Here is a 10,206-nt window from a genome sequence, read left to right on the forward strand (position 1 = left end):
TCTCTCCAGTTCCCGGCACAGGACATAAGAGAAGCAACCATACATTGATATTTCTCTCCCTCTCTCCTTCCCTTCCCCTCTAAAGATAAATAAATAAAATCTTTTAAAAAATTTTTAAAGAAATAATTCGATCAAACAGAAACATGACTATTAGTAGCTTGTTAGAAGGGCCAAACACAACACTATTTCAGTCATCCCACCAAAGTTTTCTAAGTCTGACTGACCTATAAGGCCAAACATTCTTACTCATTACCTTTGTTCAAAGGGCATCAATGCTCAACCTAATCTTGAATTTCCCTAAGTGTCTCTTTCTACCTAAGCTGGGCCCATTTTGATGTTGCACATATCCCTGTAGAGATGTTAGGAATGATTACTAAACTTTTTCTGTGTAGGGCCCTAAAGTAAACATCTTATGCCGTGTGAGCTAGATGGTGTCCGGGGTCTCTCCCAGCTACTCACCTCGGCCATTGCTGCTCGAAAGCAGCCATAAACAATATGCAAATGAATAAGTGCGTCTGTGATCCAGTACAAATTTATTTATAAGAAAAAGAAGAATGTGGGGACGAATTTGTCTTGCAGGTTTTGTTTGCTGATCCTGGGTTAGAATTCAGTACTGATTTCAACAAATGAACAGGCATCGCTGATCTATATGTGAATATACAAGCAAGTTCAGTTCAAAACAAAGATATTCACTTAAGCACAACGATAATGATAATAATAAAGTAATAATAATTACAATTGCCACGTAGCTATCATTTTGGCAGGGCCTTTTCTACAGACCACACACCTTCTACAGTGTTTTACGTGTAATTTCTCATTTAATATCCACAGCCCTGTGGAGTAGCTACTGGTATCACTGCTCTTTTCCAGATGCAGAAACTGAGGTTTATCCACTTAAGATATTTATCCGATGGTCTATTAGAAAGGTGGCAGTTTAGGATTTGAAATCATGTTGGTTGAGTCCAACTCGTAAGCAGCTATACAGAAATACTTGGAAGTCAGGGTGTTGTATACCTGGCACATGAGGGTATTTTTCCTGGTACAGGGAATTATTTTTCCAAGTCCTCCCTTTTTTTCAATGAAGGCACTTCCACTCTATTTCCCAGGAGTAGTTCATCCCTTTCTCCTTCCCACCTTGCCCCTGCATTTTGTTCTCATTGTGGAAGTGAACATTCCAATTAAGAATCTTCTGTTCCCTGCATTACATAATCAAAAATGTTTGGCCCCCAGCATAATTTAGGTAGCACGGACCACACTCTCTTTTGTCCTCTTGGAGAGAACCTTGACCAGGCACAGTAAATGCGTGCTTTTGTAAATTTCACGGAGTAAGCTGAAGAAGCAGGGCTTCTTTTAGGAAGAGCCTGTCCACCTGCAACATGATGAACAGGTTGGAGACTTAGGGGTCTCATTCCTAGGCTCAGAATGAACTCTTCACTGGTAAAATTATGAGCCTGCTTTAATACTTCCTGGGTCCTTGTCTGACTCCAACTGGTTGCATTCTCAAAGATGAAAAGAGTGATTCATCAGATTCACTCAAACCTCTCTGACTAGAGGAACCATAGAAATTACGACACAAGCCTAAGGCTACTTGAGAACAAGTGGTGATTTGAGAACGAATTACCATACAAGCCACATTGTTTCTCTAATGTTACCATCTGCCTAGAGTACACCCAAAGGCAGAGTAGCTCTAAACCCTGCAGTTTCCTTCCATTTGGCAACTCTTTAAGAGAGCTTTTTAAGGGATAGCTGATAATGAAGTTTATACCAGACTAACAGATTAACAATCTGACCTCCATATGGGCTAGAACTGAACCAAATGAAACAACGTGAAACTGCAAAGAAATGTAGAATGAATTACCAAGGTCAGTGCTAGTCACTACTTAAAGGAACTGCTTGATTTGAAGTTCAACCAAAAAGTGATGACTGATACAAGATCGAGTACATAAAAGGAAGGACATTTACCAATTCTGTGTTCATTGAGTTAGAATGTTTATATAAGAGGTATTTAATTCAGGTACAAAGATACATTCTTTAACAACAACAACAAAAGGATGGCTGATCCATAAATTACACAGACGAGGCCAAAAAAACACCTCATTTGTCTACATTTTAAATGAACACTTAAGCTGGCCCCTTATTTGATTATAGAGTGTAGAGGTCTTGCCTAACCCTATGGCTCAGGCCATCCATCAGAATCACGTTAGAATTTAATTGGGCAGAAACAACAGACACTCTTGACATCATCTAGTGAGATCATGACCTCTCATTTTGCATTATGCAGCTACCAGGAAAGCAAAACGTTGTTTAGGTTGTGAAAATTCTTCCCTAGGTAAGTGTAACAGAGGTGAGAGGGGTGTCTGGCAGGTAGAAGGTTTTTTTTCTTAAATTACTTTGAGGACTAAAATTTACTAATCACACATCACTTAACAAACACAGTCAGAAGGGACTTTGGAACTATTCACAGTTTATCTACACAGCTTCAGTAATAATTCATAAAGAACACAGGGTTTTCCCCCAAGTCTGTAGGATTTGAATATAAGATTATACTAAAACATGAGTCATTTCTACTATTGTTTAAATACATATTTGATCAGTCTTGGGAAGGTAGGTAGCTAAATCAGATGTGCAAAATATAGGAAAAGATAAACCATCTATTAATTGGATACAATGGAGAAATTTAGTATTTAGATTATGAATAAATCAATAAAAGACTGTACTAGAATGAAAAATATACAATTTAAAACATAAATTGTAGTTTAGGATGTGGATAGAGGGAGTAATTAACACCGAGGAAAGTAAATATTGCTAATTCACTAGCAAAGTTTAAACAATATAATTCCATAATGTTTTATATGAAACTGATATGTGCAATGTATCATTAATGCTAAGAAGGTATTATTTGTTTTCCTCTGGTCATAAACATTGGAACAAAAAATATCAGTACTTGATAAATTAAGCACATATCTACTTCAATAAGTCTACGTGTGCTTACATCAACATTGCCTCTTTCTCCTTCCTCCATTATCAATCACTTACTTCTCCAGGGTTATCCAGTTTTGAAAAACTGAGATGTATTGAAACCACTTAAAGCATTTCTGAAAAACAAAAAACAAGATATCTTTAACTTCAGAATGTTCCAAGAATTGCTTTAATTGTCTGTGTCCTCAGCAACAGCAAAATAATTGATTCTCTGAGGTGAATCAATACTAGTTCTTTGCTCCTTTTCTAATCTTAAAAAAAAATTAAGTCACGGGCATGCCCTAAAGGCATTAGACTCCTGGTGTTGTCATAGCCCATTACCACACAGGTAGTGGCTTCAAACAATGCAAATTAGTTATCCAACAGAGTGGAGACCGGAAATCCTAAAACCAAGGCCTCAGCGGGTCTGCATTCTTTCTGGAGGCTCTAAAGCAAACTGTCTCCTCGCCTTTTCCAGTTTGTAAGGCCTCCTCCAATCTTGGGCTCCTGGCCCTCCCTCCACCTTCAAAGATAACAGCATAGCACCTTCAAAACTCTCTCCAACTCTGATACCTGCACCTGACTTTTATAAGGACCCTGGTGATTACACTGGACCTGCTCAGATACCCAAGATAGTCTCCCCTTCACAAGAGCTTAGTCACACATGAAAGTCACCTTGCCAGGTAAGGTAACAACATACTGACAGGTTCTGAGCATCGGAATGTGGACATCTTTGGTGGGAGGTAAGGGGGGACATTATTTTGTCTATTAATAGCATTTGAAGTTTGAGTTTAAATTTAATGAGAAAAAAAGCAATGGAGATTAAGAAAGATCTTCTGGGAAACCGTTTATCACAAAAAAATACAAAAAAAGAGGTTAATATAATTCCTCTCAGATATTAAGTGAGTATTAAGTTCCATTAAGACAGAAGTCGGCCTTTTATTTGGAGGGTTATTTTTTAATATGGGTCATGAGATATTTAAAGAATTTATAAATTGCCTTCCCCTTCCAATTATTTGCCTTATCTGTAGGACAGATAAGTAAATGGAAGGCAGAGGGGAAAAATAGAAAAAGTACTTCACATTTAAGACATTTTGTAAAAGGTATTTATCTCATCAGCTTCTTAATTATATTCTAGTCCAAGCCCCACCACTTCATATGTAAATGATTATAAGTGTCTAGTTATTAGTGTTTTTTCAAGGCTCTCACCTGCAACCTATCTTATAGATTATTATTCTTAACACTATGCCATTTATCAATCACCGTGTTGCTTCAGCTGCTTAAATCATACCTCTTCACAGAGTGAGTCATTGTTTAATCAATTATTTCATTAGTTCACTCATTCTACTGATATTTTATAGGTCACTTTCTAAAGTTTGTGCAAATGCTGTGTGAGGTAGGGTCTGATGAGCACACAAGTTACAAAAATGCGTATGTTTTCACAGCCTTTTCGAGGTTCACCACTGCTGAGAATGACTTTGCTGCTCTAGGGGGCAGTAGAGTGCTGCTTAGTGAGGAAGGTCATAGACAGTGGATTCAGACTCTCTATGGTTCAGAGAGGAGCTCAGCCATTCGTCGTCCTCATGATCTTGACCGATGACTAACTCCTTTGGACCTTACGTTTTCTTAATAAAATGAGAATGGTTTTAGCCTTTCCCAATGGGTTGTTTTGAAATTTACATAAGCCAATCCATGCAAAGTGCTGAAACGAGTGCTCTTAACATATGTTAACCACTATCATCCTCACTTATTTCTATATGGGTTATCTTCTTTTAACTTTTGAAAATTTTATTTATTTTATTTTTAGAGAGAGAGAAAGGGAAGGAGATAGAGAGGGAGAGAAACATTAGTGCAAGAGAGAAACATCAACTGGTTGCTTCTCATATGTGCCCTGACTGGGGACCGAACCCAGAACCCAGGCATGTGCCCTGACTAGGTTCGAAGCACAAGGGCATTGAATGGCGACCTTTTACTTTGGAGGCACCCAACCGACTGAGCCACACCAGTCAGGACTATAAGAATTATCTTCTAACCAAGAACGCCATACTCATCCTAATAGTGTGTAAAAGGGAAAGCTGGTAATCTAAAACCACATGTTATATGGTGTTGTAGGAGCCTGAGACGGTAATGAAGATTTAAAAAACTAGGTTTCCCTGTCTACATTTAGTTTTGTTCAGGGAGGACAGACAATGATTGAATACTCTCATCTGTGCACTTGTTAAATTATTAATGTTGCAACTGCTATCACTGTAAAAGTAGAGTTGTTTGATCCGCTCCGGATGGTCACCAAAGCTTTCCCTGGGATCCGAAAGTGATGAGGGGATTGAGCATAGCCCATTCGAGGGGATGAAGACAGTGGGATAGGGCTCCTTTCAGCGAGGTGGTACTCGGGGTGAAAGCAGTAGGAGGAGCAGAAAGAGGCCAGACCACGCAGGGCCATGTGAGTCTTATTAGTGATTTTTGTCTTTGTCCTTAGAAGTGTGTTTTATATGGTGAAAAGACTTTTCTTCTGAGACTGCTTGGAATACGAAACTGTTCCAGGAATATCCAGCTAAAGCAGTAGGAGGCTGGTGAGGGCTGATGGTAGCTAGGAACAGGGCAGTGACAGGCTAAATGGGGGTGAGTATGCGGCTTTGAAAACTGTTTCTGGCTTAAGTGTCTAGTTGGATAGATAGCAGCTATATCCCTGGGAAGACTGGCGAGGACTAGAAATTGGTGTTGAAGTTATTGTTGACTGTTTGGCAAATTTTTCCTCAACATGAATGCAGAGTTTATCTAGAATTAAAATGATCACCCTAGAGATGAGCGGAGAATACTAATTAACTATGAACATATGATACTAAAATTTACGATGGAAAGGCACTCAACTTGACCAGGCTGAAGTTGTGATTTGGGGGGGAAAGGTTGTTTATCAAGTAGAAGACAAAAATATTCTGTGCAAGTTTTCTTTTTTATTTGTTTGTTTTCATTGCATAGAGAAAGCCAGGGAAGTTTCTCTGTAAAATTGCAAACAGAACAGTATCTTCAACCGACCTACAGCAAAATCCAAATTCTAAATCAGCAAAAGCTTTTCTTGCCTAGAAAGAGATGGTCAGTATTAGACATGGCTGGATGGATGTACAGCCCTTTCACCGCCCTGCTAGCTGGTGCTGGTGACTCGGCTGCTACTGGAGAATTTGAGGATAGTAAGTGCTGTTTTTTACAAGAGATTGAACAAATGTATAGGTAATTCTGTGCAAAAAAAAGAGGAGAAAAGGAATTTGGTTAAAAGAACAATAAGCTCTTGTGGCAGAAGAAAGATGACACAAAAATCCAGCTGATTGTGTGAAGGGCTCCAGGGTCAGGCATCAGTAGACAAAGTTTCAGCAGAGGACACTCTCATTACTCTAAAGGCAGTACAGTAAGTTTGATTCACGTGCAGAATTTATAACTCTTTATACAACAAGGGAAGAAAGAACCTGCTTATGAGTTTAAAGAGGAGACATGTCTACTCTGATTTGTAAGTCAAGTAGTTGAACCATGATGTGGAGGAATCTTTCTTCAGGAAGAAACCTGTCTTAATCACGTACCTAGCACACATCTTGATTACTTGGTAGAGTTAATGAAGAATAAGGAGGGAAAATAGAAGAGAATTTAGACAGGATTCTAGGACTAAGAAAAAAGCAGAAAGATTTTTGCAGCTGGATGGCATGCAGGTAAGCCTCGCTTTCTTGTAGAAAGAATGCAAGGTCCTAGTGGGCTGTTCGGCCAGTCCCTGTCTCTAGGCTCTCCACAGCAAGCGTAGGGTAGAGCTGAAAAATATGACTTACATTTTACCCCTGAAATCAAGGCTTACTACAAGATGGATGACTATGATTATTAGGGACTCATGCCCTTGACTTTCATAGAATCTTTTTTGAAAAATTAATGATTTAAATGTGACTCTGCTGAGTAAACTAGGACACTTCAATATAGCTACATGAGTGGTCAAAAAAGGCACTGGAGCAGAGTGCTATGAGCTCAAAGGGAGTGATTCCCCTGTCGGGACAACTTACAGAAGTCAACCCAGAGGAGATGTTAATAAAGGAGATTTTTGTTTCATATCTACTAAAGATGACTGATATATATATATNTGATTCACGTGCAGAATTTATAACTCTTTATACAACAAGGGAAGAAAGAACCTGCTTATGAGTTTAAAGAGGAGACATGTCTACTCTGATTTGTAAGTCAAGTAGTTGAACCATGATGTGGAGGAATCTTTCTTCAGGAAGAAACCTGTCTTAATCACGTACCTAGCACACATCTTGATTACTTGGTAGAGTTAATGAAGAATAAGGAGGGAAAATAGAAGAGAATTTAGACAGGATTCTAGGACTAAGAAAAAAGCAGAAAGATTTTTGCAGCTGGATGGCATGCAGGTAAGCCTCGCTTTCTTGTAGAAAGAATGCAAGGTCCTAGCGGGCTATTCAGCCAGTCCCTGTCTCTAGGCTCTCCACAGCAAGCGTAGGGTAGAGCTGAAAAATATGACTTACATTTTACCCCTGAAATCAAGGCTTATTACAAGACAGATGACTATGATTATTAGGGACTCATGCCCTTGACTTTCATAGAATCTTCTTTGAAAAATTAATGATTTAAATGTGACTCTGTTGAGTAAACTGGAACACTTCAATATAGCTACATGAGTGGTCAAAAAAGGCACTGGAGCAGAGTGCTATGAGCTCAAAGGGAGTGATTCCCCCTGTCGGGACAACTTACAGAAGTCAACCCAGAGGAGGTGTTAATAAAGTAGATTTTTGTTTCATATCTAACTAAAGACGACTGATATATATATATATATATATATATATATATATATATGCATATGCCTATAGAAAAGTACATATGTAAGTGTACATCTCAGTTAATTTATATTGGATGTAGTCAACCAAACAACCAATATACAGATCAAAATATACAAAATAGCACATAAGAAATCATTTTTGTGCTCCCTCTCTCTACCTCCCCCAAAAGAAACCACCATCCTGACTTTTATCGCCATAAATTAGATTTGTTGGTTGCAGTACTTTATAGGAATAGAATCCTAAAGCATGTAAACTTTCATATATATTTTCTTTAGGTGAATATTATGATTTAGGGATTCATGTAAATTGTTGTATGCAGCAGTAATTTGAATATACCATAATTTATATACTCATTTGTACTACCTGAAAAGGTAAAATATTCATTTAAGGTGGGGTAAACAAATTAAGGACCCATTGTGCAGTCTCTAGGAAGCTCATTCCTTCTCCTTCTCCCCAAATAATAACACAATCTATAGTTAAGTTTATATAAGGGGAAATGGAAATATTTTTAAAATGCATTGGATTAATTCATCATAAATGTATTAGAAAGAAAGGGAAGAATGACCAAAGAATAAAATGAGAAAAACAAAGTAAGCCGTTCAATCCAAAGGCAACATAAAAACAGGAAGCATATAAAATAACTAAACACCACCATTAGCAAAAATGATATAGAGCACTCTACCCATTAGCAACAGAATACACTTTTCCCCCAAGGGCACATGGATCATTTAACAAAATAGATCAGGTTTTTGGCCAGAAAGCCCAGGGATTAAAAATCATACAGAATATTTATCTGACCACAATGGAATTAAACTAGTAGTAAACAGCAACAACTAAAAAGAAATATCTGCTTAGCAATTAAAAATCACACATCTAAGTAGCCCATTGGACAAAATTCTCATGGAAATAAGGTAATATTCTGAGTTAAATAAAAATGAAAATAACATAAACAGAAACTTAGAGAATGTCACAGAAGCAATGCTAACTGACAGTTACAGCCTTAAATGCCTATTGTGGAAAAAGAAGACAGCCTAAACATTAATCAGAGAATCCATCTAAAGAAGCTGGAAAAATATCGGCAAATCAAGACAAAAAGAAAGAGAACAAAATAAATAATAAAGATAAGACACACAAGCAATGAAACAAAAAACACACAAACAACAGAGGACTCAATAAAAACAAATTCATTTCCTTTAAAAGACCAAAAAGAAAAAAGACTAATTAAGAAAACAAAGGAAATTACCAAATAAAGAATTAAAAGTGCACATCACTACATATCCTTTAGGTCTAAAAGATAAGGAGAGAGTATAATGAATAATTTTATTCCAATAATTTAAATATTTAGATGAGTGGAATTGGCAAATTTTCTGTGTTTGGTATGGGAAGAAATGAGAATGAATAGTTCTATACACTTTAAGAAATTGAGTAAGACATTAAAACCATTACCCACCCCCCAAAATGCCATATTCAGATAGTTTCACATGTGAACTTTTCTAAACAAATGCGTAAACTTTTCCTGAAAATAAAAAAAATGCTTGAATTATTTTACAAGGTCTCTATAACCATGAATCCAGTATGTGGAAAGGATATTATAAGGACAGATTATATGCAATGTCTCTCATGATTATAGATGCAAAGCCCTAAGCAAAATATTAGTAAATCAAACCAATAACATACACATATAAAAGGAAAATCCACCATGATCAGCTGGTCTGACATTAAAGCAGTTTATTCTAGACTCCTTTTCCGAGCCAGGGTTACTTCCGTCAGCTGGATTCTGAACCATTCGCTTCTTGCATTTCTTGCTTTTCCCAACTTCACTTTTTATATCATCATATTTTTCTTTCCTTTGCTTTTCAGAATCTCCCTAGTCTTAAACAGATGTGCCTATCAACCATAACCCAATCTCTTCTTCCACCAATACTCAGGCTGGCTTGAACAAACAGTGTCAGGCATGCGTCTCTCCCTACTGGGTGGTCTCTGAATTCCCTAACTCAAACTTCTCTGGTAAAGTGTGTGTGTGTATAGCTTTGCATGCTCCCTCTAGTGGGAGCTGAACAAACCCTGACACTCACTGAAACTTGCATTAGAACTGAAATTATATTATTAAATACTACCCAGCCTGCCATATTGTCTTAGATAGAATTACATAGAAAATAGAATCTGAACTAAAAGCTTATGTGCTTTTTTCCTGGTGATTGCCCTCTTTTTAAAACTGAGGTCTGAGGGGCTGCAATCACCAATAAAGCATAAGCAAATGGCTTTGCTTCAGGTTCTGATTTCTACAAAGGAAGAGAGAACAGATAAGTAGGGTGCATTACTGAGGCAGCCACAGCTTCATAACAAGAATGTTTTTTTTTTTGTCTTGCTGCATACACTCATCAAAGTATGAAAAAGTTCATCTCAAATAATCCGAACCAGG

Source organism: Sturnira hondurensis, unplaced genomic scaffold, assembly GCF_014824575.4.
Source record: "Sturnira hondurensis isolate 20B ecotype Veracruz unplaced genomic scaffold, ASM1482457v3 Scaffold0004136, whole genome shotgun sequence".
NCBI lineage: Eukaryota > Metazoa > Chordata > Mammalia > Chiroptera > Phyllostomidae > Sturnira > Sturnira hondurensis.